Source organism: Ambystoma mexicanum, chromosome 5q, assembly GCF_040938575.1.
Source record: "Ambystoma mexicanum isolate Mex_15411 chromosome 5q, UKY_AmexF1_1, whole genome shotgun sequence".
Taxonomy (NCBI): Eukaryota; Metazoa; Chordata; class Amphibia; order Caudata; family Ambystomatidae; genus Ambystoma; species Ambystoma mexicanum.
Window position 1 is genome coordinate 244,859,692 of NC_090933.1, and position 27,093 is coordinate 244,886,784.

General features: G+C 41.1%; 1 protein-coding gene across 15 annotated transcripts in view; it reads right to left on the bottom strand.

The window, feature by feature from the left end:
* The window catches only part of PTPRM (protein tyrosine phosphatase receptor type M), a 2,094,608-nt gene that overhangs the window by 420,513 nt on the left and 1,647,002 nt on the right, over positions 1 to 27,093 (bottom strand). The window lies entirely within an intron of this gene.

Sequence of the window (27,093 nt, forward strand, 5' to 3'; positions counted from 1 at the left end):
AACAAAGGCAAAGCAATCTTGATTTGGAATGCAGAGTTTTGCTGGCCTCAGAGAAACCACCCCATGAATTGGCCAAGAAAATACATGAAGAAAGTTCTAGGGACCTGGGAAGGGGATATGTTTTTTTTTCTTTGTTTTCTTGTTTGAGTCCAGCATTAGCATAATCCTGAATAAAGATTTATGTAAATTCATACTTCCATGTCTGCACAATGTTGATCCTGCATGGCATCATGACAACTAGTCTCTTGAGTTCTACACTACTTTTTCATTACTATCCCAAAACAATTGTCCATTGCAGTTTTACAATTTCTTTCATTTTTTTTAAATATTTTACAAATAAAATATTTTATTTCTAAAATAACGAGTTGTCCATCCACCTGTGCAACTTGATTGATAACCAAAAATGTTCCCAAGTGATACTTATCAAAGTAGAACGTATCTCCTACTTGGTACTGTGGCTTTTTGGAATCATCCAAATTCAAGCTTTCTTAAAATATCCAGTCTTAGTCAAATTCTTTCATAGTATCCCGATTGATAGGGGTGGGCGGTGGTCAGACTTTTTGAAATGTGATTGGTCACTTTCAATTGTAACGTGCGCAAATCCCCTCCACCTTAGATTATGTTGGATTGACATTTAAGCAGACTTACCACCAAAGTGTTGAGAAAGACTAATTCCATCAAAGTTAAACAATCCCTTGTTTTAACATATGCCTCTCCATGAAGAATTTCCACAGTAATTCAGTAAAGCAATGCATCAAACAAACATTTTAAAGTAGATATATCGGCAATGTATTAGTGACGTATTTATGCGAAGAAGTTTTAAATATTGTGCTGTTTGATAATTGTGATAAAGAAGTGTTTAATATTTGTAGTTAGCATAGGCGGAAATAGGTAATTCCTTTGTTATTTTAGCTACTTAGTGAAATAAATATTGAGTTAAACATACTTGGTGATTTCTATATTATTTACAAAATCAAAATACTACAATTAAGTAAAAGGTTATAAGGCTGCATCGCAGAATTGACTTTTGGAAAATAAATGGGAAGTAATACAGAGGAGCTGAGCCATATAGATGGATGTGCCAGTAAATTAGCGAAGAGGTCACAGTTTCTTGGTTAAATATTTCCCCGCCAGCCTTTTTCTCCAAGTTACCTCCCTACGAAGGGTGTTTGTCAAAGCGTTGTCATGGGTCAGTGTCGGACTTTATATAGTGATACAACGTATGCACTCAAAGTGGGGCTCAAACAGTATTTATATTGTTAGATATTTTAATGAGGAACATCTGAAACAGTGTCAGGGTGGAATTAAATAAATGGTGCTCCCTTTGTGTTCCCAGAGCACCCCTCGTGATAAAGCACATGTGTCCAAAACTAAATCTAATATAAGCCCTAACGCCTAAAGGGACACACTGTACTACAAACAAATGTCCAAACGATATGGACAGCAGAAAGTCTCAATCCTAACCGTGAGGTATCTTTAGCTTCCTGGCTATCTTAAAGTTTCAAGGATTTGACCACAGCAAAAGTTCATAAATCATTACTCTTGAGTCTCTATCTCTATTCTACTATAGCAAAACAGAGGTATCCCTTGGTTCCCCAAGAATTTGCAACAGGCCCCACATGGACCTTTGTTTCTTTATTCTTGATAAGGCCCTCTGGGGCCATGGGCTTCAGAATTCATAAAGGGTCCTTCCTGAACCCTGGCTTCAGGTTTGCGACAGGTCCCTCCTAGACTTTGGAGTTACAGCCTTCACAACAGGCCTCTTTTTCCTAGGCCTCAGGTTCAGCATTCAGAACATGGCTATCTCATACGCTTATCCCCTCCACCCTAGGCCAGGGACCTCTGATTATCTTTTCCCAGGGGTTTCTGCTAGAAATCTCTAGGCTTTGGCGTTCCTGTTTCCACAGAATTTCAGTGGGGGCTGTGCTGCCCTTCTGTCCAGCATTCCTCTTTCAGGGATTTCGGGATTCACGAGCTCTCCACCTCTCCTGCCAACCTTTGCAGGCCTGCCCGCCTTCGCCCAGGCAGCAGCATCTCCAGCTTTCTTTTTTCCAGCATGCTTGCATTGTAGCAAGGTAGCATCAGCAGGCAGGTCTGCTTCCTCTGGGACCAGGACACAGACTAAAGCTTCCTAGCACATTTCATACCCATGGAGAGCTGGTGAAATGACTCTTATTAGTTCTTTACTAAGCTTCTTGGTCTCCTTCCTCGGGATTACATTATGTGGAAATTAATTGAGGTTAGTGATTGGTTCAAGGAGAAAATGTTTCTATTAGGGGTTAATTGCAACCGCAAGGTTTTACAAGTGCCCAAGACATGAAGTGCCATCTTGGAAATATGTTGGATGTTTCCCGCAGCTCTGGAGCATTCTGTGGTTTTCCACAGTGAAGTTTCCTGGAGGTTGGAGTGCTCACACTTCATTCCTTCTTCGTTCTCTTGCCTGGTTCCCATCTACATCAAGGAATGTGGCCTTCCCGTCCTCCACCTCGCTTTCTTGTATGCGTACATTTCTCTCTGCATTGAGGGCTCTCTTTGGCTTCCGACGGGTTTCGTTCTGTGGACCTCTGAGGCTTCCAGGTTGGGTGTTTCTCTGCTTCTAGTCTGCCTCACTAAACAGGATGGGGAGTGGTCCCAACTCACCACATCGGTCACAGATGACCCTGATGTTCAATGATACTTCCTCTGGTTTTCTTCAGGAAATCCATGAATGCCACCTGATTGATTGACATTTACATGTATAATTTGCTATACACTTCGAAATATTGTGTTGTTTTTATTAAAATATAGGTGTGGGGTGGGCCAAGGGCATTGGTAAAGGAGGGGGTGAGGAGGGTGCCCCCTGCATTATTAGAAAAAAAATAATTTGCTAATTTCTACTTTTGATTTTTTAAATTCGGTAATTTCATGTTAAACCCTAGTGCTCGACCAGTGCTGCTGCCAGCCACATCCTTGTAACAAAACATCACTATTTAGTAGGGAGACCCAACTTTCTTTCCCCCTCCTACAGTTTCCACTTTTGAAATGTAGGCCTGTGCACATGAATGGGCGTTCCTTTTAACACAAGAGCATCCTTCTAAGTTGCCAAATATGTTGCTATATTACGAATCATTTTCTATTGGTCAGGCAGCGGGGTGGAAGGTTGAGCTGTGCAGTGCTGCAAAATATCTGTACAGAATACCGAAGATTGCATTAGGATATTGCATGATGGCAGGCATGTGACGCTTCCTTTTCTAAAATGACACTACAGCATCAATGAACGCATCAAAGTGCCATTGCTTGGGAAGCGTATTTTTGTCAGGTGTAGCAATCACCCCAAACTGCTGCCTTGTGCCTTGCGAAAACATCCATGCCTTTGGCTTCACTCCCAAATACCGGTGTTTTCTCCTTCAATTATTTCTTTCCTGCACAAGTCTTTTTCCAAGTTAGGTGATGCTGTGAGTTTCTTTTAAGTCACTCTGTTATGTGATTCAAAACCATCATCATAACATGTTTGCCAATGATATCACACACTACCACCTGACACTGAATAACTGACAAAATTGAACAAAAAGTTCATGGATAGCAAATTAGCATTATTGTTGCTTTCTCAGTAAAGACTTGTGTAAACTACAGTACCCAGATTTCAAATTCAGGGTCATTGCACGTTTATCATTTGTGCACCATGCAAAATGGAACCACACTGGAAACGACACAGCAAGGAGTACTCGTTGATCTGCCATTGCAAGGAACCATGTGGCAAGCTTCCTGGTTTATGGCACCTATGTTACATACTAACCAACCAAGAAGAAAGGATGTTAAGTATCATGGATAATCTGTGGTCATACACAGGTGAACGTGTAGAAAAGCCAGAATAACAGGGGTTAGTTATTGACTATAAGAAGATGGCTTTGAGTATAGACCATCATGAAAACAATACACATAAAAACCCAATGCAGTCCATGCACTGAGTTAACTATTTGGGAACACTAAGGTCATATATATCTCCCAACGAAATACTGTGTGCCAAGGGTACATACAAGATTGAACAAACCTCCATATAGACTAATTGTAGCATCCATAGGATCATTCCTGGAAAAAACATCATTATATATTGATAAATTACTGTTCCCATTTGTACAGACTTTACAATTGTATGTACAATAGACAATGGATTTCTTACATAAAGTGGTGAACACACCATGGGAATAAACTTTCCTACTCACCACTCTGGATGTGGTTTCGGTGTACACCAGTTTAGAGCACAAGATAGGAATTCAGACATTCAAATGATATCTATCAACAAAGTCTGCGAGCTATAGAGGTCACCTAGGATACTATTAGAAATTCTGATGTTTTGTCTTGAACATAACGCATTCCTGTTTGATGGAACTTATTTACTACAAATCTGTGGTACTGCAATGGGGACAACTTTCACTCCACCTATGCCAATTTGGGTATACCCATGGCTGATAGGGTACTCATACCCTCATAATGCTGTATGCTGAACACTATTTGTTGCCAAAGGTATTCATACCTCTTTAATGCTATTTATGCACAATGGCACCTTATGCCCTGTACAAACGTTTTGGCACTTTAGTATATCAATGGCTGATAGATTATTCGTACTCACACAATGCTGCTTATCTACAAAGGCACTTTATGTACTGCATAAGCACCACCTTTTGCAAAGCTATCTATACCTATCAAATGCTGCCCATCCACCATGGCACTTTATGTATTATACAAGCACTCATGCATCTTGTATATTAATGACTGCTAGGGTACTCATACTCATATTTATACCTATCCATTCCTATGGGAATGTGGGAACACGAAATATTGCACAGCAATGAATTCGGAAAATACAGTAACAGAATAATCTCCTGGAACCGCTATATAGATGACCTCTTCATAATCTCGAATGGTAGCATGCGATAATAGCTAGACTTTGTCAGAGCAATTAATCAGAATCATCAAAACATACAATTCATAGAACATCATAACAAATAACAAATCGTTTATCTTGATGTACTTATCTACGTGGAAAATGGACGACTGGAAAGCACAATGTACAGAAAATTAACAAGTACCAATTCGGTGTTACATGCTAGCAGTTGCCATCCCAGAAAAACGTATAAGCAGCATACCATATGGTGAGATGATCAGGACAGGTAGAAATTGCTCAACAGAAACAGAGTTTCAGAAACACACCAAATCAACAACCGAAAGATTTGAAAAAAGAGGATATCAGAAAGCAACAATAGAAAGGGTATTTGAGAAGGCCAAAGTGAAGAAAAGGGAAGATCTTCTATGACAAAAACAACCAGGGGATGAAATGAACAATACCACACGATTCCTCATGACATACAATGTGCAAGCTACAAGAGTTAGGAAGATCTTGGACACTAATTGGACATTCTTAAAAATGACCCAGAGATCTCTCAGCATTTGAAAGATAAAGTTCAAATAACATTCTGAAAACTACCATCTATACGATCAAAAGTAGTCTCTTAATTTTTCCTAAGAGACAACACAAAAACAATGACAAAACAGTGGCTGATGGGACCCATAACAGGATTCTTCAAATGCAGCAAGTGTAAAGCATGTAGATATGGCTTAAATGTCAAACAATATGTGAATCAACGAACAAAGGAAAGGATATTAATTAAAAAAAATCTAACTTCTGAAAGACAGTTTTCCATATATGTTATACAATGTGGTTGTGAGAAGCGATATGTAGGGAGCACAAAACATATGGCAAAAATACACATCCTACAACACATCTGAGCGATAAACAAGAAAGACTATGCTTACACTTTGGCCAAGCATTTTCAAGAGACACATCATGGAGACCTATCAACATTACGCTTTTTTGTTATAGATACAATTGACAATCATCCATGAGGAGGGGGCCGAGAAAGGAAATTACGCCAACAAGAATCACAGCTCATTGTCGACCTGGACATGAAAGTTCTGAATGGACACAACATGAGCGTAGAGATGTACACGTTCTTAGGAGATTATACAATTGCATTGTTGTTTCTGTAGAATGGATCTACATTGGGTGTAACTACAAGAAATAGTAGGTTATATTATAGACTTCCACACTCTCGGACATGCATGTAACGATAGCTCTAGAGCATGTCATTTTATGACATGAACAAAGTTTATTAAAACTGTATCACAATACACTTTGTATATAATGTGAGCTGACAGAAAATGCATAGGACATTGGTCTATTAATCATTCTCTAGTTTTTAATGGTGATAGTTGTTATATGTCACTGCAAACTATTTTTAACAAAGATTTTTGTAGTCATTGTTTTACATCCCCTACTAAGTTATGGGTTGATAATGCTGGAGAACCCCAGCAAAAAAAAAACAAAAAAACATTGTTTATATGTGAGGAAAGTATTGCTTTTGAAGGTGAGAATATGATTATTTTGCCCAGGGTGCAGATATAATTATGCCTATGCACTATTGCACTTTATACAAATATGATGTTGTTGGCTCATGATGTATTGTCTAAACACTGCAGCATATCAAATACAGTTGAGTGCTAAGATATGTATATCTATCAAATGCTGCACCTGCACAATGGCACTCTATGTGCTGTAGAAGAACTCATTTATTTTATTTTACTTTCCAACCTTTTTTATTGTGTATACCCTTGGCTGATAGGGTACTCATACCCTCATAATGCTGTATGCTGAACACTATTTGTTGCCAAAGGTATTCCTACCTCTTTAATGCTATTTATGCACAATGACACCTTATGCCCTGTACAAACGTTTTGGCACTTAGCATATCAATGGCTGATAGAGTATTCATACTCACACAATGCTGCTTATCTACAAAGGCACTTTATGTACTGCATAAGCACCACCTTATGCAAAGCTATTTATACATATCTAATGCTGCCCATCCACCATGGCACTTTATGTATTATACAAGCACTCATGCATCTTGTATATTAATGACTGCTAGGGTACACATACTCATATTTATACCTATTTAATGCTGCCTATGTACAATGGCACTTCATGTACTGTACAAGCACTTTTGTACTTTAGTATATCAATGGCTGCTACAGTATTCTGACTCACACAACACTGTTTATGCATAACAGTGCTTTATGTATTATACAAGCAGAGTTCGGGCTGAGTTCAGTCTGCGGCAGTCACTGGTCCTGTTGGTTGCTGTGAGGAGCTGCTGCTACACCCAGCGATTTGGAGATTTGGAGATCCTGTGTTTTGGACCACTTCTTCTTTAAGAAAAAGAAGCCCAACTCTCTTTAAAAACTCCCCCGGAGCGCGGAGCGCGCACGGAGTTCGGGCTGAGTTCAGTCTGCGGCAGTCCGCGGCCGTACGCCGCCGCACGCAGCGGAGGCTGAAGCCGGAGCCCTGCCGGAGAGAAGGTAAGAAACCTGTCATTATGGCTGAGTTAGGGCCCCTGACTCGTGCCATGTCCAGACAAACTTTACAATCTAATGGCAAGTTGGTCTCCCTTAGAGCGGAAGGCTCCCTGTCCGCTTATCCAGACCCAAGCCCGAGCCATTGGATGTGGCGGTCTCTCAAGAATTGAATCCATTGACTGTATCCTCCCTCCAGAGAGACTGTTTGACTAAAGAGGGTTTGTCAGATGGATCCTTAATGAGCCAGGACTGGGAACAGCAGAGGTCGAGTGGGCCTCTCACGGTGAACAAAACACTCCTTAGCCCATGTCCTAGCTTTGCCCACTCCATAAATACAGCAAACCCACACTCGCTATTTAACCCCATGACGCCTGGCTGTATCCATAGTACCTCCTGTAATCCCTGCACGGCTACATCACGGCGTCAGTCTCTAACTCCTGACTCAGCGCCTGAATTACCGAGCGATCCCGTAGTGTCGCTATTAGATCTGGAAGTGGGTGCAACCCCTCAGTTGATCGCGTCATTCACACAGTCAGCGACGGATTTGTCCGTGGCATTTCCACCTGTCCCTGTGGTCGGCCAGGAGGGAACTTCGCATGACGAAGTCTGCGCAACCATTATAACCAACGATCATACCGAATTGAAGAGAAACGCCTTTGTCCCTTTCATGAACGCCTCTCACCATGCGAATGAAGGAAAAAGGGGAAGACCGTTGCATGAGTGCGATGTGACGGACCTCGAACTCATTGAGCACGAGAAAGAAATGGTGTTGGTTTCCACTGATGCTGGAACATTCGAACTAACGAACCCTGCAAACACAAGTAACTATCAAACTCCTGAGGCGGAATTGAGCCTCGAACCCTCTAACCACATGGAAGAGAGATCAGGTCTACTTTCGAACAAAGATAGCTCAGGCAATCCGAAAACACTACCAAGATCAAGCGCTGAAATTGCGAATAACTTGATTAAAGCCAAAGCAATTCGGAAAGAGAGACGTGCTACTGCTGAGTTGCAAAACTTGCTTGCATACTCCCCTGCATACAACATAAACTCGACCCAGGTGTTAGATCTAGCAGGACGTGAAGCTAGACTTGCGAAACGCCTGAAAGCTGACTTCGAAATAATGAAAGAACGCTTGTCTATAGGCTCCTTAAGAACTGAAATGGAGCCCCTTGACAACTACAACAGGAAGCCTCGCCCTGTCGGCCTCTATAATGTCGCAATGGTCTCTCCTCCTCAAATGTTCCATCACGTATCAAGAGAGGCGCAGAGAAATGCTGATGAAGTCTCAAGCTATCAGAGAAATAGACTCTCACGGCTAGAGAACCTAGGGGGGGACTGTGTCTCCTGTAACTATCAGAACTCATTGACGAAGACCGTATCTACCTGTTCCACCCCGAGAACCCCGTCAAACTCTAAACCTACGAGCAACAAAAGGATGGGACCTGGAGAAATGGGGCCAAAGAAGCAAAAGGATCTACTGATCCCGTCTGATGGAAACACAGACGGTGATGCAGCCGCAGCCTACAAATCAAATCTGTCGGCTGCCGCCGCTCTTCAAATTCATAATAATGTGTTAGCCGCATCATCGGTTGCTTTATTACCTTTTACATAATTATACGAAAATTTACATGAGGCGCTGCAATCAAATGGAGGGCTACTTTCCCACATTGTGGAAAAATTAGCCAAACAAGAACAACTAATTGCACAGTTGCAAAACAACCTTGAATCTGAAAAAACAGCGCTGTCAGAGTTCCAAAAGCAAGTAAATGAAGGTATGGCAAAAGGAAATCAGGAAAAGAATGACTTGATAACATCGATTGCTGCCTGCCTAAAGCAATCAATCACGTTAATGAGATCGATGCGTCCGATGGAGCCTATAACACCGACTCCTAAAGCAAATGAAACCATTAGAACACCCCATTCCGACACAATGGAATTGATGCCGAAAGAGCCAGTCGTGTCCAACGACGTGGCAATAATAGTAGGGACTGTGGAGACACCTTCTATGTCTCCTAATCTTAAGACAGGACTAGAGGAGCGTGAACCCAAGTCCCAAGACATCATTAAACGTGCCAATCAAACCCGACCAAGTTCATCGCTCGGGATTTTTATTGGAGCTGCAAAAAATTTTAAAGGACCAGGAAAAAATCCAACTTTAGAGAAAGAAAACGTCGAGAAACCCAAAAAGTTGCTGGCCACTGGTAACACCCCGAAGAAACGAAAAGAAAAGAAAAAACATTGTGAACCTCGCAATCAAACCAACAAATCTAGAAAATTTATACGCAATCTGACGTCTCCAGCCAAACCGAATTTCTTCTCAAGAACTCAAAAAAATAATGCATCAATGCTGTCTAAAGAGACCGTAAGCACGAGTAAAGATGTCGGAGAAGCTACAGTTGAAAACGGAAACCCCAAAAAACGCCAGAGAGTGGAAATGGAAGAAGCGGAAAGCCCAGCCCAAACCTCATCCATCGATCTTTGCAATCTATCAACGTATTCAATAGAAGATGATTGCGAGACAAACAATCCAAACGCTTCAATCAACTCGACGAGCAGCCTGGAAACAAATGAGCCCTTTATTCCTGACCAAAATGAATCCTATACACCCAAGGGAAAAAGGGCGGGAAACCCTTGGATACTAAAATCCAAATCTTGCTCGAAGGCCTCTGTACATCGGGCCAAATCGGACTGCAAAAACCAAAAAATGTCCAGAGGCGATTTGTCAGATGTGGGCTCTTTAACACAAGGCTTAGGTGGCAGCCCTATTAATATGAGAAGTTTAAATCCCAAATGTACAGCCGGACAAAGACTACAGCAGGCGGAGAAGACCAGGTCTAGAGCCCATGAATCAATGGTCGATAGAAACCCTCGAATCGCAATCACGAACATCCATAAAGATGATCCTGATGTGAACTTGAACAGAAGGAATGTAATGCGCCTCCTACACTCGGTACCGGCTTTGAGAATTGTGACGTCTAATGACATTGCTATTATCGAATATATGTCTGAGAAATACGCAGACAAAGTATATCTTCACATATCTTCCAAAGCAGTACGCAATATAATTCTGGCAGCAAAGGATGAAATTCTGCAGTTTGGCTTTGAGACAAGGGAAGTATCGTCTGACTTGGTAAGCCATAGACCAGTCAATATAAAAAATCCGTCAAACAGCTCCGGACATAAAGCGCTCTCTCAAGATCAACGGAGGAGTGAACTAAGAAAACAATTAAGAATTGAACCGCCCATGTTCCACTCTGGGAAAACTAACAAACACGGGGCAGGTTCCAAATAGCTAGTCTCTGACAAAGAGATGAAATCGACTTCCTTGATTTCTTGGAACACGAGAGGCTTTCGTCATCTCTATGAAAGTTTTCCGATTGAGCTGAATGATAATCTCATAATTTGTCTACAGGAAACATGGCTAAGATGTCCTCCTGTGAAAGAAGGCTATGCCACAATGCTGAACCCTGCAGGAAAAAATTCACATGGACGTCCTTTCTCTGGCCTGATAACCATGATGAAAATCGGATGTGATTGGAAGGTGCTTAAAAGTGAAAACCCAAATCTGTTTGTGCAATGCACGCTGATGCAACGAAAAAGTCGTGATGGGAATAAACCGCAACAACTTCTTGTATTAAATGTATACTGGAATCCGGCGATGATCACCTCCAAACGATTTATAGGCACGGTAATAAACCTGTTGGATAAGTACATGCATAAGAAGAACAATATCATACTACTAATATGTGGTGACATGAACTTGTCCTGGTTTTCTGAGAAGGGTGCGCGAATATCCAACGACCGTGCCAATAGCCCCTTAAATCAGGAGAGAAGGATCATCTGGGACAATATCATGGAGGCGTATGATTGTGACATGGTGAACGGTCAAATTGACGGAGACAGGCCCCCCAAAAATACGTGGCAGAACATGGGCACTGCAAAAGTTTTGGACTATATATGGGTCTCAAAACATGCTTGGAACTTACTTCATGAACTGAATGTAACTCCTACGGAAACCAGTGACCATGATCCGTTGGTATTATATCTGAGGATACAATCAGGAACAAATAAGGCGATAGCGACTCAAGCTCTGGAAGTAAACAACGGAAAAAACAGGCTACGATTATCTACTGCTCAGATAACCAGTCTAACGACGAAACTGGATGCAGTAGACCGTCTGTCTCTGTGTAATGTGGATTACGTATCGCTGTTACCGCTGAAAAGTTTACCGACCTTGTGGAAGAAAAATTCTGAGAAAAAACATATCCATGAATGGAGCTCAAGAGTAAACGAAGAAAAAAAGCGTCTAAAGCGTGACATACGCAAGCTGAAAGCGCAAGGGGGTACTAACAGCGCCAACCTAATAAAAAAAAGGACACAAACATACCGTAATTGGTCTAAGGCATTTAAATTCCAACGCGACCAAGAAAGAGGCGAACTCATGCGGACTATGATAAGATCACACAAATGCAGAGACATCTGGCAAATTCTAAACAACTGTTCAGCCAACCAAGCGATCAAAATGGCAAACGTGGTCACTGAGGCGGAGTGGAATAAACATTTTATTAAGGTTTTCTCAGGAGATAATGAAACAGATATCAAACAAAGAAACCTAAGGTCTGTAAACTGGGACTGCACCGAAACCAGGGATGACATCTTATCTGCCATTGCAAAACTGAACAACTCGCGAGCCGCTGGCCCAGATGGCATTTCTAACGTTATGCTTAAACAACACAAATTGGAATGGGCAAAATTGATCGAAATTTTATTTGCCAACATCAAAAAGCTCAGAGAGATACCGGCCTCATGGACATCTGCAATTATAGTTCCTATATTCAAGAAAGGCGATCGAGCTGACCCGGCAAACTATCGCCCTATCGCCTTACTAGACACCATCGGCAAAGTGTTTGCGAACTTCCTGCAAAAAAAACTAACGAAGTGGGCTGACACGAGAGGAATCACTGATCCTAGACAAACAGGCTTTACAAAAGGCGTCGGAACTGAAAACAATCTGACCTTGTTAAACTTACTCAAGTTGAATGCCATGGGAAAAAAACACAGTTATTTATGGCATTCATTGATCTGAATCAAGCTTTCGACTGCATTGATCGGGAAACCTTGTGGGCTAAACTAAACAACTGGAATTGCCCAGATGAGATTCTGTTTCCCATCATTGCATTGCACACAGCCACGACCATTCAGATAAGACTGAATGAAGCCGGGACTCTATCGGACAAAATGAAGACCCAGAGAGGTGTAAAACAGGGCTGCCCCATTGCAGCATGCTTGTTTAAACTATTCATCGCGGATATTCCATCAGCATTGAAAGAGGTGCGTTGCTTTCCGCCGAAACTGAATGGATTTCATCTAAACTGCTTAATATACGCAGACGACATAATCTTAATAGACACCACGCCGATCGGCCTACAAGGACTACTACATAAACTATACCAATACATGAATATAAATCACCTGAATATAAATACGTCAAAAACAAAAATTATGAAAATTGGAACGCAGAAAGGAACAAAGAAAAACCGTTTCAAGTGGCAAATTGGAAATACGAGTTTTGAGGAAGTAACTGAATTTAGATACCTAGGTATAATGATATCCTCCTCGATATGTGAGAAGAGCTGGTCAAGATATTTAGGATGTCGCATGAACACTTTGGCCATCCAAGGAACGAAAATTCATAACCTTTTTGGCAAATTCTCTCTGACCCCAATTCGGCTATTCTACTTACAAAAAGTAATTCCATGTGTTACCTATGGAACAGAAGCTGGTTGGAATCTTGATTACAACCTTTGGGCAAAACTGGAAGGCCATTTCTGGCGACGTGCCTTAAAGCTACCAAACTGCCTTTCAATCTCAATAATAAGGCAGGAACTTGCCTTGGATGCTCTACACACAACAGTTATCTGGAAATCAATAGCACTACTAAGAAAGATGACAATAATAGAGAAAGAACCCGCCTACGAAATCTTAGCAATAGATGACGTGTGCCCTTTGAAGACGATCTTAAACATCTGGACCACAAGAATTCATGACATCATGCGAGCAGCCAATATAAGCAAAGAAATGTTGATAAAATGGCCTCAACTCGCAAAGAAAAAACTAAAAGAATGGGCTTGGGTACAAAACATCGAGCGTCTGGAAAAAATGGTATCGGCGCCCAAATTGGGACCAACCACCAACAAAATAAATAAGATGCCGAGATATCTCACTCAGTTTCCCTCAAGACATCACCGTGACCGCTTTCTTCATTTGCGAATGAGTGCGTTACGAACAAAAGAAGTGTTATTAAGACGGAAAGAACCAATGATCTGTGACAACTGGTGCAGATTCTGTCTAAAGGAAACCGAAACCATAAAACATTTGGTAATTGGCTGCACTAAACTGAACTCAATCAGATCGATACACCTGAGCAAATATGCACCGACAAATGGAAACATGGAGGACTGGTGGTTCAGAATACTGAGTGGGAGTTCCGTATTTCTAACTTGTTCGGTGATAAATTTTATCGACATGCTCGATGTATAAGATTGTAGGCCGGACACGAGAACTGTAATCCTGGAGCTTTCTTCATAGAATGGGGAAATGATTAAGAAATTGTGTATTTCAAAAAGTTTATTATTAAACTAAGAAATAAAAAAAAAAAAAAAAAAAAATTATACAAGCACCACCTTTTGCCAAGGTATGTATACCTATTCAATACTGCCTATGCACTATGGCATTTCAGGTATCATACAAGTACTCATGCACCGTGTACATCAATGACTTCTAGGGTACCAACTAACACTGATTGTATATTTGAAATGCAGCAATTGCATGGAATTATACCATATGTCCATGCAAACAGATGTAATGAGTGCACCAGTCATGAGGCACACAGACATTATACAACACAAACTTCCTTGGAACAAAGGGAATACAAAGGAAATAGGAAACCTTACAAAGATGGCGTTATGCTTAACCACAAACACCCATAGACACTAAAAAGGGCCATGCATGAGAAACAGAAGAGGGACTACCCGTATACAACATTGGAGGGACAGTATACAACAATGGCGCTCACACTCACCTTCAACTCTGACAAAGCCTTTATGGCGAAATGCATTGGTTTATTCCCCAGAGTCTCTTGATAACATCCCACTGGTGACTTCCACATTAAGTTTGAATTTTTATGAGTTTACCGAAATAAAGAATTACATTTTTTCAAATCCATCTGGAGCTGCTGTGCCGTTTTTTCACCAGATCTGGAAGTGGCGAACCCTCTCAAAAGAGAAGAAAGATGACGGGCCACTGTGAGTGCGGAGGCGACACAGGGAGTTGTCCCCGATTGTTGATTATATAAATATATATATATATACCCTCAAAACGCAAAGAACTATACGTTTAGCCCAACTGATGGAAGATTATCCAACGAGGGATGCAGAAGAGTGGTGGCACCTAATGTTCTCTGGCACAAACAAAAAGTTGACTTTTGCACTGACTCTCTTCTTGTCTGACATAGAGGGATGCTTAGAAACACAGACCTAAACGCATAGGGCTCGGACTCAGTATGTCCCTCACCATCCTAACACTCCCAAAGATTAACTTGCTGCAATTGCAACTTGGAATCCGTGATAAAAATGGAGAGTGATGATGATACACACCGATCTCAAGACAGATATTAAGTGCATTTTTGGAAATGATGACATTTTGATATTGTGTTCTTTTCTTTTTAAAGGTTTGTATAAGCCAATAATATATAAATATATATATATATTGCATATTTGGGGAGCGGTACACATCATGTTATGTTTTCCTCACTTTGAGGCTCATATGCAGTTTTCCTTGTATCTGTGATTCTTGTTCATGCTTGCACACCGGTTTCGCCAGCCTTTTTTCGCAGTCTATTTACGTGGGGTCATTTGGGGCCTTTCATTTGAAAATAACTGCTTGTCCTTGGACATTTTTGTTTATGGTATTGGACCACTGAACATGTTAGCTTGCTGCTTTCGCACTTGCACTTTAGTACAGCCTCATTAGTTTGAGGCTGGATAGACACACTGCTGTCTGGCTGCTTTCCACGCACTTTAGCTGGGTAAATCCTCTGCACTTGCATTTTGGACATGTAGGGCCTCATTACAACTCAGGCGGTAAGGGGTTTACGGCAGCGTTAACAGCGCCGACCCTTACCGCCTGATTACGAGGTCCCCTAGCGCCATGGTGCTTTTAACACCTGCTTTTAGCAGGTGTTAAAATCCATGGCGCTAAGGGACCATGGAGTTAATTACGCCACCGTAATTTACGGTGGCGTAATTAACGCCTTCCCCACTCCTATTATGCCCTATGGGGCAAAAATGGGAATGGGGAAGGGTAAATGGGGATTGGGGACTTACCGCCCCGCCAAGGTCGGAATGGGGCGGTAAGTCCGCCAACCACCATGGCGTAAACGTAGTTTACGCCATGGTGGTAAAGTCACGGCCCAGGCGGTAACTTACCGCCTGGGTCGTAATGAGGCCCGTAGTGTTTTATTGGCCGTTTTTATTGACCACCCCGGCTGAAACTCTGGCTGGCTTCTCCGTGTTGCATGAATGGGAATAGTTCAACTGAGGATCAATAAGATGAGGTTTTATTATTATCTCTGCGGTTTTAATATCTATATTGTGGCTCAGATCTTATCAATTATATGTTTGGATGGCTTTAACTTTGAATAATTGTGATTCTTACACCACTGACTCATTAATATGGGGGAGTGGGTTGTTTTATATGTATGTATATTGTTATGGATGCAAATTTTGCTAATTCTGTGATCATTTTTGTTTGATTCATCAATTATATATACTTATTTGTTTTGTATTTGATTTAACATATCTACTGACCATCTTTGCATTGAACAGCTCTTCTCCTTCTGTCCTGTTAGGGGCGTGTTTTAGTGCTTATATTCATTTGCACTATATCTTTCCATGTATTCTACTCCTTTCTATAATGGCCGCCTTCTTTTCCTCCTATATCCTTTACTTTGCAATGTCACAGACATAGTTGTAGGACTGCTTTTCCATTGTTTATATGTACCGGTTAATCCCTTCTCCCCTTACGTGATCAAGCGCTGAGTTAGCGCGAAACGCGTTGTTTTGCAGGCTGCTTACCATGGCATCCTGCTTTTGTCTGTCTACCTGTTGCTGTCTATGTGTTGTCAATTATTTTGTATCTTTTATAAAAAAAACATTAAAGACATCTGTTTTCCAGGCAGTGTCTTTGTAAGTTTTGTCTGGTATTTTGGAGTGCGTTTTTAACGCCTGGCCCGCGGGAGTGCGGTTCACCTTCTCCTCTCGCCCTTTGATATATATATATATATATATATATATATATATATATCAGAAAAGCAAACAAGAGGAAAACTGCCATCAAAGATGGAACAGTGTAGCCCGCACTACAGGCCATGAGACAAAAAACCAAGGAGCATCGTTCAATCAAAAAAGTGAGCCAGAAACCCATAGTGGGAATACTTACAAGTTTAATTGTTTAGAAAAAAAAATTATATTTTAAAGCCATCATTGATAGAAACAACAGAGGCAGGACACCAAAAGAACAGTCCAGGATGGACGTGTTTCGCGCTTTCCACAGTGCTTGTTCAATGGGGGGGGAGTGGTTAAACATGGTATAAATAGCAGTGTAAGTCCCTTGATAGTGTCTATGACCCAGTAGAGGTGTATGTCTAAAGATAAGGCTGATGGCAGACATCTTGTAACGTAAAACCACATACCTGCATCATGTTAAAAGCCTCAAATGCCACAGAAAATGCAACAAAGAGCAGCCACGGTTCATTAAAAAAAGAGGCAATAAAATGAGCCACAATGTTATCCATGAAATAAACCAGCATGTCTGTCCATATAGACCAATAAGAATATGAACCGCATAAATCCATCCAAATGCAGCAGTTGTGGTGTAAACATCACAAATTAAAAGCAAAATGCAAGATATTTAAGACGCAATAAAGTATTGGCAAAGTGCAAAGACATTATATAGCAGCATTATGGTCACAATAAAGTGCAAGTGCATATCGATGACTAAATAAAAATGCATTAGTCAAAGATTGATGAGCAGCCAGATGTTGGCAAAGTGCAAAAATATTGTGTAGCAGATATTAAAATCAGAATAAAGTGCAAGTGCATATCAATGGCTGAGTATAATTACATCAGTCAAAATAGCAGCACGATTACAGCACAATGCAAACACTGAAATACCATGCTAAAACACAATATAAAGATGGATAAAAATACACGACTAATAAAAACATCAAAAGCGCTACAAAAGTGCAAATGCAAGTACAAAGTGACGACTGGGGTGATTGTGGCAAAACGGATGATAATAATAATGCCCAATGGTAGGATACCAACGCTTACCTAACAACATAATAACTAAATATTACGATGAGACAGACCAAAGGAAAAACACTGAAAGCTCCAAAAAAAAACATAACAATGAAAATACACCATGAAGGACCCCCATTGACCCAAAGAAAGTAAAAAAGCAGCAACCAATGTAAAAAAAACAAAGGTATCTATGAGGAAAACTAAACCCTCATACTGGCATAATTAAGATCTAGACCAACAGCCAGTACAACGTGAGCAAAAAACATAGAAAAAAATATGTATAACATGCCAAGTACATGAAAAAATCAAGGAAGCATAAGAATGAATTTGAAGCAAAAAAGATTATATCAAAATGCAGAAGGATCCCCTGTAACAGACAATCTAGACTCCCAAAAAGGTATACAGCTCCTCGTCAATGTTATGGCCTTTGGGTATCTTGGTGTCAAAATCCAGAATGTACTTGGTTTCAAGCTGTCGTAATTTTAAAACTCTGTCACTGCCTCTGGGGTTCTTACCCACATGTGCCACTGCAAAAAAGCTGAACGAACGAAAGTCATTATCATGTTTGTCCTTAAAATATTTAGCCATAGGGTACGCCGGGTCGGAAGTTTTTATCACCCTCAGATGTTGCAATACTCTAAGTTTCAATTTGCATGTGGTGCTCCCCATATAACATTTCTGGCAGGGGCAGCACAGGACATAAACAACAAATGCAGTGTCACAGGTCATGAGAGGCTTAATGTCATGATGAACGGATGTCACAGGGTGAATGAAACATTTCTGTATGACAGCATGCTTGCAAACTTTACATTTGGAACGTTTTGTGAGCCCCAAAGCAGGAGTAGCAAGCCAATTGGCAGCCTTAGAGACATTAGGTAGAGGAGACAAAAAGCTGGATACAAGTTTGTCTTTAAGAGACAAAGCTCTTTTGTATGTTAGCGTCGGTCGTGTAGGCAGTACTGGAAGAAGGTCCTTGTCCAGCCTTAAAACCCGCCAGTGATTTTGGAAGATTTTCCTAACATGAACAGATGAATTGTCATAGGTGATAATGAGGCGTGGATCGTCATTGGAGACAGACTTAATGGGTTTATTGCCATGCAGCAATGTATCCCTAGGCAGGGCGCATGCCTTATTGTAGGCAGTTTCAGTGACAGTTTTGGCATATCCCTGTTTCAAAAAATCTACCGCTGCTAAGGCACAAAAATGATCAAATTGCCCTACCTCAGTGCAATTCCGATGGTAGCAGATGAACTCCCCATACGGGATACTTTTCTTGCAGCTTGGTGGATGGCTGCTGCTGGCATGCAAAGGTAAACCGGTGTTTATAAAGGGAAGTGTGAATACCGGAGATGTCTAGACTAACATTGACATCTAGGTACACAATTTCAGTGACACTATGTGCCTCAGTAAAAATCAAATTCACCTGATTAATATTAATGTGTCTAACAAATGATAACCAGTCGCGTTCAGTGCCTTTCCATATGACAAAAACATCCTCGATATACCTTCACCATGCAATAATCTGTGTGGGAAAGTGAGCAGAAACCAAATCAGACAGTAATGCGGCCTCCCACCATCCCATCATGAGATTGGCATACGAGGGCGCAAATGTGCTGCCCATCGTGGTGCCTCTCATCTGGCGGAAAAATGAACCCTCAAACAAAAAACATTATTGGTCGAACAGAAAAATAACATTTCCAAAATCAGAGTAGTGTGACTCAATAATTTTAAAGAACGCAAATCCAAAAAGTGCTTACAGGCCCTCAACCCTATGTCATGATCAATGGAGGTATATAATGAAACAACATCTAGAGTGGCTAAAATAAGACCCTCTTCCCATGGGATGTCACTGATATGTTGCAAAAAATCCTTGGTGTCACGTAAATAAGATGGTAAAACTGAAACAAACAAAATCAGAGTCTCATCTATAAACTGTGCCAAGTGCTCTAACAATGAACCACATAAAGTGACAATGGGTCTGCCAGGTGGATGTGTCAAAGATTTGTGTGTCGTGGGAAGAAAATAAATCGTGGGTATGGTAAAACACGAAGGGACAAGGAATTTACACAAATCCTCATCCAGTAAACCATGCTCCAACTAAAGGGTTTGCAGGTAAAGGGAGGTAACATAAATGATCACGAAGTTGCCTGTTTGCTTCCGCCACATAACAGACACGATCCTGTAATACAATATTGGACCCCTTGTCGCCTGTTTAATCACTATGTTGGGCAAGTTCTCTAGCTCAAACATGGCTTTACGTTGGGATAGGTTGAGATTTTGTTTATGTTGAAACATGGAGCTTTTGCGTAATTTTCGAAGATCACTGACGCATAGATCGTGAAAGGCTTCAATGTAACCCCCATCCGGAATGGGTGGGTTAAATCTGGATTTTGATTTGAGATTAGTACGAACGTCCCAGTTTGGATCAATGTCAAAGTCTAAAAAGTCAAAATTGGAGGGATCAAAGGAGTCATCGTAAAGTGAAGCCAAACTGACCAATGAGGGAACATCCAAAATACAAAGATCAGTGCGACCTGTGCGTGGTGTAGATGGCCTACTGTTGGTTGGATTCATGGCAAAAAAACGTTTTCAATTTGATCTTCCGAAAGAATTTATCAAAATCAAGTTGTGATTGTACATAATCAAAGGAGGTAATAGGGCAAAAGTTTAGATCCAGGGACAAAAGTGCCAATTGGGAGATGGTAAGAACATGGGAAGAAAGATTTATAATTTGGCATTTATTCATGGTGGGTCTCACTGTTTCGCTCCAGGGCGTGTTGATCTGCCCTGTTGATTGGTTTTTGAGCCGTCTCCCTTGCTGGCCTCGGCGGGTTTTTTTGCTGCTCTTGTTTTGTAACCTTTTCCTCTTCCTTTGCCCCTTCCGCGACCCCTGCCACGTTTTTTTGAATTTTGCCATCTTGGCACAGGAGTCGCATTTCTTCTAAAAAATTCAACCTTACTATAGGCTCCTCACTTTCTGAATTCGAAACATCAGATTCTGAAGAGATGACACCAGCATTTAAAGGCTCCTGCGCTACGGGTTGTTGTTTAGTACTCTTGCGTAGAGGATCAAATCGCTTAGCAAATGTGAATACCCTGCCAGATTCGTAGTCCAGCTTATCCCTGATGAGCTTTCTTTATTTCCTTTGTTTGATGTCATCTTCATAATTGATTAGTGATTCATCAATCTTGGCACACAGTTTATTGCCCTCATCAGGGACTGGGATTCTTTCAGTTCCTTTTCAGTTTTCTCAAGTTGTTGTAGTACAGTTAAGCGATCTTTTTTGGCATATAGTTAAGAAACGAGCCGAGCATTCCTTGCTAGCTCCGCCCCATTCTTCGAGCATTTCTGCATCCTGGTCCTCAAATGACGGTGTTGTTATGATACACAAACCTCTAGGTACATGACCAATGTCCAAGTAATTTTGCAAGGAATGCTCCTCCCACCACTTCGATATTTCTTTTTTGCGTAACTTTTCTATATCTTTAAGTAAAGTCAATTCCTGACTAATATTATCATCTTTCTTCTTTTTGGCATTAATAATATTAACACCCGATGGCAATGTTTGCTGGTCACTAAATAATTCTTTTGTCTCTAATAGGCGAGCTGCCTCTCTGGTGTCCTGCATGTTGTAAATGTCAATGGCGGAAAAATAACCAACCAAAACATTGGAAGACGCTGGCAAAAAAGATGAACGGTGCACCAGGCAACACAGCTTGACAAAACCAACCTTGTAGGAGAATGAATTCAGCAAACTGATGCCAATAAGGATTGGTGTAAGAGAAGAAAGCCGGTGCGGAAAAGGCAAACAGCACTATACCCATTAGTACATATCGGGGAGAACCAAACATGAAAAACCACACCTACCTGTGAACCGTGCTGTATGCGTCCTCCGGCACAGGCAGAACAGCCACAAAAGGCAGGGTGTTTCCAGTCCAGCGCTCCGATGGGGGCCGTATATTAGGAACCTCAGCATATGAAATCAACTGATGTCAAGGTCGCACATAAGACTAACAAAGAAAATGCACCAATAGACGAAATTAAGTCTGTTTAAAAATATATTTAATTAGGACAGTGTCCACACATTAAAAAAAACAACACGGCCACAGCAACGCGTTTCGTGCCTGGTCTGGGCACTTGATCACACTCAGCAAGAGAATGCAATTGGTGCATTTAAGAAGAACACAATGCCACTGCCAATGTATTTTGTCTTTCACATCCATTACAAAGTAAACAAAACAGCAATTTTGGAGTGCAGTGTTCGCCATGTAGAATGAACCCGATCCCTGCTATTATTTCCCGCGATCTGTATTGACTAAAGCCGCCAGTGTGGCACTGCAAAATAAAGATACATCCAAATGAATAGATCACCATTCAAATTAAAATTAGGCAAGAAACCAATGCAGCCCAATTGGTATGGATGGAAATGAAAAGTAGATAGCCAATACTAAATTGCAGAAAACAAGCCACACACCTGGATCAGCGACACACGCTCAGTGCATGTAACCACCATAAACCATCAGACCATCTATAAAGTGCACAGTGCCTTCGGTTGTTATCAATATACCCGAAAGTGCATCAGAACTCAGATCAGGGGCAAGTGCTCTGTGCAAATAGCGATTGTAAACAAAGGATTAGGCTCTAAAGTGAATAATGCCTATACCAATTATAAACAATAAATGACGGTATAAAAATCATAATGTAATTCTAACCTGCCTGTACTGTGTACAGGCCAAATGCCTGCAATAGTGCACGGCACAGAAATTTAAAAAGCCTAAAGCGAAGCTGTAACAAACCACCAAGCTATGTGCAAAACAACGTCCGGAACCAAATTCAATAATTCAGTCCTACATGTCAATCTCAGTTTTGAACATGAGATGTGAATCCCAACTACACCTATAAAGTGCATAGTGCATATTTCAAGTAGCAGTGTTAGCATAATACTCATTAAATACTAACTGGGCACATTAAATCAATGACAATGTAAAATGTGATGGAACCAAAAGGAATATGTAAGGGTTTAAAAAGCAAGTGCAAATGGCAAATATAAACATGGAGTTTGAACACAAGATACGGTTCTAAAGTGCATGGTGCAATTGTCAATTGGCAACATCTGGATGCTGCCTTACACCAATATTGGCCAAACAGGTTGCACATATTCATCCCAGTCACCATTGACCTTTGGACATGTCAAAATAGGAATAAGCACAAATGAAAGCAAGAGTAACTGAACTCAAACATTACTACAAATAGACAAGGAAAGTGACAATACCATCTACTTCCTAGAATGGGAAATTAATAAGAACAATTTTTAGTTGAAAACTAGAAACCACTGAAATAAATATATAATCACAAATATGCCCCTCAGTTTTGTAGACAAGGAAGAAACAATGAAGAAACAGAGCAAAACCTAACAGATAAGAATAATCCCATCACTCATCCCTAGTATAGGTGAATAGAATAATAATAATATAAACAATCAAAATCAATGAAACAAGCAGAAAACAGGCAAATCATACATCATAATCAGACTCCAATAAAAGTATACAGTTCCTCATCCACATTATGTCCTTGGGATTTGGTCTGAAAATCATTGATTAATCTAGTCTCAATGAAAGACCAAAGGAAATATCGAGGCTTAGTACGACCAAAATGAAATACGCCAATCATGAGTTCAGAGTTACAAGTATACTTTTTAATCAAAGTACAGATAGCTATCTGGCTCTCAAGTGCCTCGCAGTGTGTACCATCAGACACCGTGAGGGAAGAGAGTCATGGACATCGCAAATACAGTGCCGGTCCCTTAGTCAAGCCCTTCTCCAAACTAATAAATTACAAAAAGGGTTCATGCCCAGTTCACATGACAAATACAACAATATTTTTTTCAGGCTTGAGTCATGTTTTTCCTACAGGTAGAATACAATAGTAACAACTTTGTTTAACTCGTCCATGTTGACCTTCACTTGTGCCTTGAGCTTAATGTAAGTCCAGTTTCAAGAGATGAACAAAAGGGTTTCTGCCAAAGCACACAGTTTTAGTTACTTAGCATTCTGTTCCGTTGTTTGAATGAGGATGAAGCTGTGGGTGCAGACACCACTTATATTGCAGTTCATTTTAGCTACACGTTTTCTTTGCACAGAACAAACATTCTGCTTTAGGCAGCCTCAGCATGTTGACATAGTCCAAAGTTCACTTAGCTCAGCTGATGCCGGAAAAACACAGAGTCCAGTTTGAGACAGAAACAGAAACTAATCAAAATGGCAGACATTTCTAAAATGGCGGCTTTAGTCAATTCTATTCAGGGCATGTTAGACGCGGTTTTCTGTACAATGCGATTGTGCTTAAGCCAATGTTCATAACCAGACGATATTATGCGAATATTATTTAAAATCAAGCTGTCTCAATCTCAAAGTCCAGTCTCCTCCTCGAGGACGTTTCCTGACCTGGGCAACTCCAAAAAACGGAAACCCATTCATTTGTCCATTGTGGTGACCAAAAACGTGTTTGGCAATTGGGTATGAAAAATCTAATTGCCCGGATATGTTGTAAAATCCTGAGCTTCAACTTACAAGTAGTACTCTCCACAAACCACTTTGTACAAGGAAAACAAATATATTAATAACAGGAGAGAGGGAAGAGGGGGACACTCTAGTTCCCTGCACAGTTGACCTACTCAGCCACTGGTGTTCTCCTCCAACCAGTGTCTGTGCTGTTCACATCATCAGGGAGGCAGTCTTGGCTTGCAGCTCACAGCAAATGCAGGTGTTCATAAACAATGATGATTCTGCTGAAAGGACTTCTGGTAGCTGTAGCTATCAAGTTAGCAAGGAACATGCTCACACCCAGACCCATAGTGGGGAAAGGAGGGGAGTAGCCCACAGTGTTGCAATCAAAAGCAGGGCATATGTCGCCCCGGTGCAGCACCCTATTGGATTGTGAAGATTCCACCCTTCAGGAATCCATGAATATTAAGAACAGAAGAAAGGGGCGCACTCTAGTTCCCTGCACAGTTAACCTACTCAGCCACTGGTGTTCCATATATGTATATAATAGGGTGGCAGTCACTGCCTTTTGGTTAATATTGCTAATAACGTTTTACTCTCTGGGCGGATTTGGATGAAATTTTCCACAACAAATGTCTGCCACGTGTCCCTCTGAACTGGATATTTTGGAAAAAACCAAGAAGTGCTGTTTTTGGCCTAATTCCATTCATTATCCCTTAGAGAAATAGGTGCTTCCATTGAACACACGTAGCACACAGCCTTCTGGCTGGATTTGCACCGAAGAAGAAATCAACTTGGGCACAAAGCAATGCGTTGTGCCTTTGTTGGCTTGGGTAAAACCCCAAGCCAACAAGTTGTTGCAAAAGGCCCAAGTTAAAAAATAAATCCATTTTATTCACCAATTTTCATATAAAAACAATTTACCTCACACATAAACTAATCAAACTGTCACCAAAGTATAGGACAACTGAATTTCTAAAAGCATATCACACTTATTCCCATATAGATCACATTCAATATGGGATACACATAAATTATGTCACACAGGAATGTTTAGACATATATCAATCATTACCTATTAGACTTGGGGCTTTTGCAAAAATGGAGTTACTGTTGTGTCTATCTAAGCTTCACCCTGATAATTTGTTGTGTTACATATTGTATGCGCATATTGAAACTGCATGGTAAGGATAGCTTATGTGACACACGAAAATGCATTGAAGACCCCACGCACTCCAACTCCCAAACCTCCCCCACAACAACCACAAAAAAAGAATCAATTCTGTGTTCCCTCCTCGCTCAATGACATTAAGGTGCCCTTTGTGTCCTGATTTCAGACTCAGAGACTGTGCAATGTTAATCGGTTGTTTATTCAAACCCAGCAGCAGAAGTTAATAGACAGTTCTGAACTAATTGAGTGCGTCTGCAGTGCTATCTTCCCGTTTCCCTCGCTCATTCAATTTAGAGATGTTAGTGTTCCATATGGTACAGTACCCTGCTGCTTGAAACAGCCATTCTCAGAGAAAAAAAGACCCTCGAACGCCAGGAAGCTAATAGTTTAACTGTTCCTCTAAATTTGTTTGACAAAATTGACATTTCGTGCGCCACGCCACGTCGTCAGCAATCTGCAATTTACCCAGAGGCAGGCGGAGAAAAGGCTCATCTTATTTACCTCTTAGAGTTAAAGTGGAATTAATATTCTCTGCAGAAAGACTAGAGATTTGATAAACATTGTAATTTAAATTCTCCATTAGAAAGACACATTAAAATCCAACATCTTCCACATGCCCCACTGCATAAGGGACATGTGTAGCTGTAATTTAGCTTTTTAGTTTTTAATACCAAGAACTAATTTCTGCTGTCAGTTTAATGATCTGGAAAGCACAAATCTTGCTCCTCTGCATGCAGGCTGTGAGAGTTAACTTTGAGCGATTTCTCTGAATTAAGCGCTTCAGCCCTAGCTAGAAGCATGGCATCTTAGAAGCACAATGACTGCAAAACTAGGTCAGACCGCCTCATCACTCTGAAACAAATCCCTGATTGGGAAAAAAGCCCTAAATTAATTAATATGATTAATTGATGTTGATTTCCCATACATCTTATCTCACACATTTTTGTGATAATAGGCTTCATTACTCGTAACACTGTTTCTGTCGCCCTGATATCCCGGTGCCACCGGGACATTACACGTCCCGGTGGCCTGGGATATGAGGCGGCGAAAGTGTAAGTCCCCATTCCCATGGAGTCTCATAGGACTCCATGGGAAGGGGGGCACGGAAGCACCGGCCCTGTTGCTAATGGTGCCAGTGTTGTCAAGACAGCTACGCCTGCTGGGGCTGTTGCGCTCGGCAGGTCTGACCTGCCGGGCGCAACAGCCTAGGTAGGCAGAGTTGGAGTGTGGCGGTTCGGAAAGGGTGCATGTACGGTGGGTTTGGCACCCTTATTTCCAGATTGCCACACTCGGAATGAGGTCCAATGTTATTACTTTGGTTGTTTTCCATTTTGTGAACAGCCTCCAATCCCTGAAACAGGAAGTGACACCAGCGGAACAGAGAAAGTGGAGTCTGTAAATCCATTTCAACTGCAAAAATTCAACATAAACTTGATGAATTTCAGTTTAGGGCATGCATTCAGGGCCTTTGCAGCTGTGTCAAACACTGCAAAGCTCTAATGACACAATGTCACAACAGTAATATGGGAAGATGCTTTCTGTGATTAGTAAATATGCTTTGCAAAGCCCCCATTTCAAGGCGATGTAGTATGTCAGAAGAAGGAGGCGGGCAAAGAGGTGACATTTCTACCTGTGATTTTATTCAAATAATAAACAAATGCT